General features: G+C 41.8%; 1 long non-coding RNA gene across 1 annotated transcript; it reads right to left on the bottom strand.

Annotated features, from left to right (window-relative positions):
- Positions 1 to 435: 435 nt before the first annotated feature.
- On the bottom strand, positions 436 to 9,019 carry LOC146560498 (uncharacterized). Its single transcript, XR_014888251.1, has 5 exons — positions 8,910 to 9,019; positions 7,979 to 8,150; positions 7,768 to 7,902; positions 876 to 1,016; positions 436 to 733 (listed from the first exon to the last, which is right to left on the bottom strand). It is a non-coding gene; the product is annotated as an uncharacterized LOC146560498 (long non-coding RNA).
- Between the last annotated feature and the right edge of the window lie 812 nt (positions 9,020 to 9,831).

The raw sequence follows: 9,831 nt of genomic DNA, 5'->3' as shown, positions 1-9,831 counted from the left end.
CTCCATGGGGTGTAATCCCGATGAGGTATTTTATGGTCTGTGTACCCTTGTAATGAGAGTATGTTTGTGCGCGTGCCTTTAAATTAGATGGTCTTTCTGTTCGAATCTCAAAACAGTCAACAATGATTGCTACTCGTTTTCCAAAAGTTTCAGTAAACTGTGGAGGCATTGTCGCCTGCAGACAGTGCCTCTCAGGCCAGTGCACCAGTGCTCCTAAGTGGGCATACAAAACATCAATGGTATCGGTGAAGACAGAAGACAGTGTTTTGTGCGACACATGGAATAGATGACAAAGATGCTGGACTGGAAGATCAAGTCTCAGACGCATTAGTGTGAGTAAGAGCATTTGGAAACCTGTCAGTTTCTTCGGTATTGGCAGGAAATCTTTGACAGTGTTGAAGAGGGACATTAAGACTGCATAACAATATAGTCCAGTGTAATATCTTACTTTTTCGGTATCGTCCTTTAAGAAAGTTTCATTCAGCTCTGTCTTTTGCAACTGTGCTCGAAGCAGTCTGTTCTCCTCCAACAGCCGGTTTATTTCTGCTCTGCCCTGTTGACTGCACACACAGTCCTTCGTCTGCCCTTCAGCTTCCGTGACGCTGTCACTCCCATCACCACTGTCCACATTTGCAGCTGGTACGTCAACCTCCACTTGTCCAACACAACTGCTGTCCACTGCCTCCATGACATGGTTGTTGTTCTTCTGTCAGACCTTCATCGATCATCAAGCCTGTAAGATAAAAAATAGTGCATAGACTTAAGGTTAATGTACACCAATATTCCAATGACAGGTGTGTGATTCATCTTTAAGTTATGTGCGGATTAGTGTACCATAAGAGCAATTTAGTATGTTTTCAGAGGGGGGTGTTTACCTGCAATGGGTGCTCTTTTTCGCTTCCGTTGCATACGCCTTGCGTGCCGGTCCGAGTCTGACACAGGTTTGTCGTCGTGCCCCATGTGCAGTGTTGGTGCCCAGTCTGGATTTGTTACATCCATTTCATATGCTGGTTTGCCTGCAATAATGCCAAATCAAAAGCTACTCAGTCGACATGACGTGGTTCTGCAGCATCACACATTAGCATGTTTTATCTCATTATCTATGACCGCAGCGCATTGAAAAAAAACCCCACTAAAAGCCTTTTGGTTTGGTCCTTTTACAGCATCCTGCCATGCGATTACATTTGTTCCTGACCACCGAGAACACTCACGTTAACTTTTATCGAGTGGAAAAAAAGTTAGCGTGTTTATATTGTGCTAACATAGCTGTGTTACTAGCGGTCACGTAGCACATCATTATATACCAGCTAGCCCAACTTCAGTAACCCTACAAATCAATCAATCAAGCTTTATTTATAAAGCACTTTTCATACAGAAAAAATGTAGCACAAAGTGCTTTACATAGTTAAAAGCAGCCCACCCCACCCTCCAACTCACTCCCCACACTCTCAATACACATATATCCCCCCACCCCCACCCACACACACACATACACACACGCGCACACTTAAAGAGTAAAAATTGGGCTGGGCTCGCATGAGCCAAGTGAGGAAACATTATAACAGAGAGCCGTCTGCACCGGGAGCCGGTCACAGACCGCAGCCTCCGGGCTGGGCACACAGCCGGAGGGAGGCCAAGGAGCCCCCCAACCAGGCTGAGAGGACCCCAGAGACCAGCAGCCACGGTCAATAACAGCCCCGGTGCAGAGAGCGCCCTCCGAGGAAACACTGGAGATATGACGCAATACGATATATACAGGGTAAAATGATAAAATAAATAAGAACAGGATACAATATAAATATAAATATAAATAGAGTAAGAAGATTAAAAAATGAATAAGAATAAAATCAAAAAATATTAGGTAAATCCTAAATTAATAATAGAATAACAGGATAGAATAAATAAGCATAAAAAATAAATAAACGCTAAGTAAAAGCTAAATTAAAAAGGTGGGTCTTGAGCCTGTTCTTAAAAACATGTACGTTCTCTGCGGCCCTGAGCTCCTCCGGCAGGCTGTTCCACAGACGAGGACCATACCACTGAAAAGCTGCCTCTCCGTGAGTATGTGTCCTGACTTTAGGGACAATCAAAAGGCCAGTACCAGAGGACCTCAGGGTCCGCGAGGGTTCGTATGGTAAAAGCAGATCTGAGAGATAAGAAGGCCCAAGACCATTAAGACATTTAAAAACCAATAAAAGAACTTTAAAATCGATCCTGAAACACACGGGGAGCCAATGCAGCGATTCTAAAACCGGTGTAATGTGGGCCCGCCCTCTGGTCTTCGTCAGCACACGAGCTGCCGAGTTTTGCAAGAGTTGTAAAGTTGAAATATTCTTCTTAGGAAGACCAGAGAGCAGGGCATTACAGTAATCAATGCGACTGGCAATAAAAGCATGCATCAGCATCTCCGTGTTGGCCCGAGAGAGAATAGGGCGGACTCTGGCTATATTTTTTAGATGATAAAATCCAATTTTGGTTACATGTTTAACATGTGGGATAAAACCAAGCTCAGAGTCAAAAATAACACCCAGGTTTTTCACTTGTAGCGAAGGACATAGTGAAAATGCCTCTAATTTAGACAAGAGTTTCTCTCTCTGAGCCTCAGGACCGACAATTAAAACTTCAGTTTTGTCCTGGTTAAGCTGTAAAAAGTTTTCTGCCATCCAAGATCTTATATCCAAGATACAGTTAAAAAGGGCATCCATTGGTCTGGTGTCATCAGGAGACACGGAGATGTACAGCTGCGTGTCATCAGCGTAACTGTGGAAGTTCACTCCATGCCTCCTGATGACACTGCCGAGAGGCAACATATACAAATTAAAAAGTACAGGGCCTAGAACCGACCCTTGAGGCACACCACATGTCATTTTATGGATCTTAGAGGAGCATGTATCCATACTCACCATAAAAGATCTGTCAGAGAGATAGGAAGTGAACCAGTTGTGTACAGCACCAGAGAGGCCCACCATGTGTTTTAGTCTGTTTAAAAGAATAGCGTGGTCTACTGTATCAAAGGCTGCGCTTAGATCCAGCAGCACCAGGACTGAGAGCTTTTGGGCGTCCCAGTTACATCTAAGATCATTTAAAACCTTTAGGAGAGCCGTCTCTGTGCTGTGGTTCACCCTAAATCCAGACTGGAATATCTCCAGGATCTGTCTATCATTGAGAAAATCAGTAATCTGAGTAAAAACAAGTTTTTCTAAGACTTTACTTAAAAATGGTAAGTTGGATACAGGTCTGTAGTTATTAAAATCATTACAATCCAAATTGCTCTTCTTCAGAAGGGGCCTCACCACCGCCGTTTTAAAGGCAGCAGGGAAGACACCCAACTGAAGAGAGCAATTCATCATGTATAAAAGCTCAGCCTCAAAAAATCCATAAAGTGTTTTAAAGAGTGAAGAGGGGATTGGATCTAAAAGACATGTGGTGGGTCTCACTGTGGAGAAAACCTTCTGAAAGTTCTCAGCATTAACCAGGACAAAGCTGTCCAGTGTCTCCTCAGGTACAATCGAGCCCTCAGATGTGTTTACAATCATATCGCGATTAGATAAAATATCAGATCTGATGGCGCTGATCTTTCCCCTGAAGTGGTCTGCAAACTGCTCACAGAGCGAGTCTGTGGGGGTTCTTTGGGAGCTGTTAAAATCAGGGTTAAATAAATGATCTATGGTGGAAAAGAGGACCTTGGGATTATTTTTGTTAATACTGATTATTTTGGCGAAGTATGAATTTCTTGACTTCCTTAATGTATTATTGTACATTTTAAATTGCTCGGAAAATATTTGATGGTTGATATTATTTTTATTTTTCCTCCATCTCCTTTCTGCTGCCCTGCAATTTCTTTTGAGTTTTTTGACTTCTTCGTTTCTCCAGGGTGATGCATGTTTTACGTTAATCTTTTTGGTGGTGAGTGGAGCAACGGAGTCAAGGCTTTTCTTCAGTTTGCTGTTAAAATAACTAAAAATCAAATCGCAGGGTGCAGGTAAAATCACAGGGGGGCATTTGACTAAAACCCTGGTAAAATTTGCAGCCACTGTCACTGCTGTTTAGTTTTCTGTCTTCATTTATGTTGGAAGTGATAAGAAAGCTGTACGTTTTAATTTGTTTCCAAAACCCCGCAGTCAGGACATGCTATATTGTATTTAGATAGAAGCTAGCGAGCTAACTTGCTGCTAACTTCTAACTCATATGTCATAAATTCCATTGTCATGGGTGCCTGGATGTTTAACTCAGTTGTTACACCTGGTAGAGCAGAACGCTGATAATTTTATTAAAGATGAAAGACTTAAGACAGTGTTTTAACTCTCAGTAATGCCACAGTGATCATTTGATATATGGACCTGCAGCAGAGTTTAGGCCCAGACACGGCTAGTGACGTCAGACTCAACAATCGGATAGTGATATGAATTACTTTAGAACTCACCGGAGAGAAAATGCCGCGAGCAAACCAACAAAAAGCTGGGGATTGCACGGAACTCGATATCCGCTCGTCTCACCGCTGCAATCCATGCCTGGCGTCTTTGTTTGGTGATATCGGATACATGGGATCCCTCACGTTGCCGCCAGGATGGAAAACGATTAAAAGATTAATCCAGTTTCTTGCCTTCACGATCGTGAGATCTAACATTGCAACCGACTACACACGTACCACCATAGCTGAAGCTGTATCCTTTGTCTGGCCTACTGTGATGGCGGCAGGGGGCGCATTCTAAAAATGTCATGTGACAATCTGATTCATGAAGAGTGATGATGTCACAAGGACATGTGATGATGTCACAAGGACATGTGATGATGTCACAAGCACATGCCTTTGAGCCTTTTCTATAAATAGGGGTCAGGAGCAGCAAGTTTTAGTCAGTTTGTTCGCAGCCTTCAAACGTTCGACCAGAGATATATTTGAAAGTATTTGTAAACCTCTTCAGAGTCACTGTGCACAGGATTAAAAATGTATCCACGAAAATGCCAACAAAGAATAAACAATCTTGCTGCCTCTCCTTCGAGGTCTGGCCGGCCACTCACTTCAAGAGGGAAGCCTGATATGACACGATCCATTGGTGCCTCATCAGTCCAAAGGACATTACAGGAAAACTCCGACCTACATGCAAAAATTAAACAAATTGAAGAAGAGAAGCTTCAACTGGAGGAGAAGTGCAGACAATTGGAAGCACGAAATCAAGAGCTGGAAAAACAACAGCAACGCCAGCCTTACACAAAAATTATTAGTGAGGCCTGGGAAGGAAAGTTTGGTGAAGCACGACAGAAGATTTTGTTCCTGATGAAGGAAAACAAGACAAAGAGTGCTGAATTAAAAGAAACGTCTGCCCAGCTTCAACGCGCGAATGCTACTATTGGGGAGATGCAAAGGGATCTCCAAAACATGGAGCAAAAGAATCAGGCGCTCCAAGGAACGCTTGATGAAGCTATGGAACAAACTGCACAAATCCTCGGACAGAAAAAGGAAGGGGTCACACAAATGCAGGACCAACTCAAAGGCATAAAGAAAAAATACGAAGTGCTGAAAGTCAGGCTGGATGAAACAGAGTGCAAAAAAAAAGAGCTTCTTCAAGAGAAAGAGCAACAGGAAGAAGAAAAAAAACGTATTCTCCAGGACTCAGACAACTTGAAGCGCGAAAACGCTGAAATGCTTGCACAAAAGCAGCAACAAGAGAAAATAAATGAAGACCTGCAGCGTAAGCTTCAAGAAATCACAAGAAGAAATGAGCAGTTAGAAAAGATGCACAAGGAAAAACAACAGCAAAATACAGACAAGTGCAATCTATTAAAAGAAATGGAGCAAAGATGCCAGAAACTTGAGAAGGAAGTTGAAGAAACAACCGATCAGTTGAGAACCCTCATCCTAGAGAAAAAAGTGGTCGTGGAAAAGCTCATGGAAAAGAAGAAAAAACGTTTCCGCTTCTTCTGGAGGAGGGACACTCCTGCTCTTTCTACTTTTTCTATTTTTTCTACTGCTGACGTCACCTCGTCTCCCTCCACCTCTGTTCCATCTTAATTTTCACCTCTCCTCTCCCCTTCTCTCCTAACACTTCTTCCCTCTCTCCTTCATCTTTTTTCACCCCAACCAGTCCCGGCAGTTGACTGCCCCTCGTGAGCCTGGTTCTGCCGGAAGTTTCTGCCCGTTTAAAGGCAGTTTTTCTTCCCCACTGTCGCCTAGTGCTTGCTCAGAGGGGATTGTTGGGGTTTTCTCTTTTCTTTTTTTTTCCCTTCTTATTACCATTTTCCTTTATTTACCGATTTGTTTTGTTTACTTTTCTTTTATGTTGTTTCTTTATTTACTTGTTTAACTTTTTTTCAACTTATGTAATAAACTAATAAACCAATTGAATTTATCCTCTGCGTATTTTACATCTAATCTTTAAAGAATATTTCCAAAACATTTTCAAACATCACGATCTGTCTTTTGTTTGCTTGTTAAAACCCCGTAAATGGTGAAGTAAAAACCCTGTGATATGGTTTAAAACATCAAAATAGACTAAACAACTAGTCTAAAACTAAGAGACACAGGATAAAGTTGGTGTGAAGGTTTCAGTCTGTGAATGAATCTAAGCACCATCACCTTAACTTTAAATTCATCTCTGTTACCCTCTTTGTGACTGAACTCTGACCGTGAGCACCACAGCCACTGCGCACCAGTCACACGCACTTTAAATCCATCACAGTAAACCAGTTAGTTTACCTCAGTTTGTTTTGCAGCACATTTCACAACATGCAAAAGCATAATGTGCCATGTACAGACTCAAAATCTGATTTAAAAACATGAGGACTGACCTGTAAGCTTTACATTTACAGTTTATCACATACCACTGAGCAGTTCTTACCTGTAATTCTAAGCCCTCTTCTTCCTTTTCTGGTTTAAAACATCAAATTAGACTAAACAACTAGTCTAAAACCAAGAGACACTTAAATATTAAGTTAAACCTCTGGGGTTGCCGGACGCGTCGGCGCGTCAAAATCACATGACCAATTTAAGACGACACAGCTACAAGATGCAGCGATTCAGAGGCTGTATCCCAATTCAGGGTCTGCAGCCTTAAAGGCCGCATTTTAAGGCCGATTACGTCACAGCGACGCGACGAAGGCCTAAAAATAAATGTTTGTTTCAGTTCTATGAAGTTCTATGAGTATTTTGGATTAGTAGCACTGCTGTGTTTGTTGCATCATATTGCTGTAATTGTTTATATGCTTTATATATTCTGAGGTAAGTTGATCTATAGTGTTACATCATATTCTATAAGGATGTTATGTGTTTGTGTACTTTCTGCCCAGTTTGACCCATTTAGCAGAAGTCAGCTTGGTTCCACTTGCCTCTTACCCGTGATTTCAGTGGAAATTTCAAATTCAGGATCTGACACACACTGTTTCATGTCCTACACAGTTCTTGCAAGTTCATAGAAATTTCTGTTCAATTAGAACCAAATATTTGAGTTGATGGTTGAAATTGTTGTTGTAATTTGTGTTTTAAATATTTTTAGATTGATGTTTTGTTTCCTTTACAATATTGTAAAGGAAACAAAACATCAATCTAAAAATTGTCCTCTTTTTTATTTTTTTATTTGGGCTTCTTAAATTTATTTTGGGCTACCAAAAACTGAAGAGTGCCTGCCCGAAGGGCTACCAGGGATTTTGAAATTTTGCGAGCCCTGCTTATGCAAGGTAAGTTTCATGTTGGACTCATGGTTCTTTGTTAGTCCAGTTTAGGATGACGTATGTATCATATCAAAACTATGTCATATCAAAACAACCCCACACCTGCAGTTGTTTCAGTTTTTCACAGGTGTTTCCTGTCAGCTGGTCAACCTCACTCAGGTGGACATCCATATCAGCCAACCAAACGACAAGCTCCTCCCTTTGTGCTTCAAATCCCTCCCACTCTGAGACAAGGAGCTGAGAGAGAAAACAAGGGTCAATTATAAAGAAGAGAGAAAAGTGAAACCCTCCTGAGAAGGTCTGACTCGCATACCTGCAGTCGACCTATGATTGGCGTTCACGTCATCCCAGCGGCGGCCGCACTCCCTCGCCAATGCCAGCAGCCAAGTCTGCAGGGTGCCCTGGAAGAGCAGAGTTAATGTTCGACTCCTCCTGGTCAGGCTCTCCAGCTGGATGAGCCGAGGTCTCCCCTCTCGCCGCCGCCTCTGAACACACAAACACAAATTGCATGTGAAGCAGGAGGTGCAGATTTTTTTTGCTATTGTTTTCTAAATCCAGGCTTGATCACGTGGAGGTATTTGGAAAACTTTTTTTGGCCAGCGGACGACTGTTGTCTCGCAGAAAGTCAAATCAAATGTATGCGATACACAATCAATTCACAAGAACACATTAAAACAGAAGGTGCCTGATTTCAACTCAATTCTGCATCAAAACAGGGTAACAGAATTAAAACGAGTGTTTGCAGCAAATGTGAGCACAAAGCCTCACTTTGTACAAGCCTGCTATTAAAGTTCTCCTCTATGCAGACAACCTTCCTGTTTTCAAGGCACAACTTGGATCTGCTGCACAAATCTTATGGATACACGCTAAATGAAACAGTAGTGTGCACGACTCCAGATTCTGATCCCTCGTCCTAATATGGTCCTAAAAGGCTCACAAAAAACAACATAGCGATAGCAATAAAGCAAATGTTGAGGCTTCTAAATACAAAGTCCATAAACCAATGGCTGACATGGGTTTTATCATAAGGGTGATAAATATACAACATATGTTCTTAAGACTAAAAGTATAATACAGATTTTAGTCTGAGAGATCTGATGTTCATTTACCTGCAGATGCACTATACGTGCCTGCTCCGTGGTTTTCCACAACATTTTGCACATCACTATTTAATACAGGAAGTAGGTAGGTGAACTAAAACAAGTCATCTTTCTTTGTGAGAGGACAATATTAATGAAATAAACCTCAATGACATCATAGGGATCCCTAAAGATGCTCCTGCTGCTTTTCTTCCTCCTCATCCTAAACTTCCTTCTCCTCGACTTTCATCCAATTGTACTTCAATCTACTTGTGTTTCTCCCCCTCCTCTTCCTCATTTTGTTGGAGCTGTGAACAGAATTAGTGTGAATCTGAATTAATTTGTGCAAAAAAGTAAAATCTACAGCTTTTCAGTCAGAGGTGGTCTTTTGATTTAAGCCGGGTAGAGTAGATTTATGTGTTGATGCTGCCTGCTTCATCTCTGCGACTGGCTGCTGAGTGATATTTACACCCCGGCTGGATTACAAACTTTAACCACGTGCTGCACTTTGGCCCAGCGTTGATACCTCTTGTTAGTATAATGAACTCTTCTTGGCTTAATGTATGATGGTGGATAAATGAAATGTACAAAGAAAATTTAACTATATTACAAAAGGACATCTATCTTGGTAACATCAAATGACCGGAGCATAACTTGTTAACTAGTCTGAAAATAAGTTATACAGGAACAGTCACAGACACACCTTCTCATGTGTCACATTTCTATTCATTCAAAACACTTATGCATTGCTGTATTTTATACAGGCTGATGTGAGTATTTACACAAGCACACACACACACACACACACACACACACACACACACACACACACACACACACACACACACACACACACACACACCAGCTTATTTCTCTCTTATCCAGAGAAATCCTTTCATCAGCCTTTCAATGCTGGGTAATCAAAGTATAAAGAACCATGCCAGTCTCCTATTGCCAGAGGCTGAAGTGTGTGTGCAGTCACCAGGTGATAATCTGATATCATGTACTTCCCCACTGATGTTAGTGGGGAAGTACGATAGTGGCTCAAGAGTTGGGAGTTCGCCTTGTAATCGGAAGGTTGCCGGTT

This window comes from Mchenga conophoros, linkage group LG14 (genome assembly GCF_057382185.1).
Source record: "Mchenga conophoros isolate Kocher_MC1m ecotype Shallow Benthic linkage group LG14, M_conophoros_male_GT1.1, whole genome shotgun sequence".
Lineage (NCBI taxonomy): Eukaryota > Metazoa > Chordata > Actinopteri > Cichliformes > Cichlidae > Mchenga > Mchenga conophoros.
This window is presented reverse-complemented; position numbering and strand designations above follow the sequence as displayed.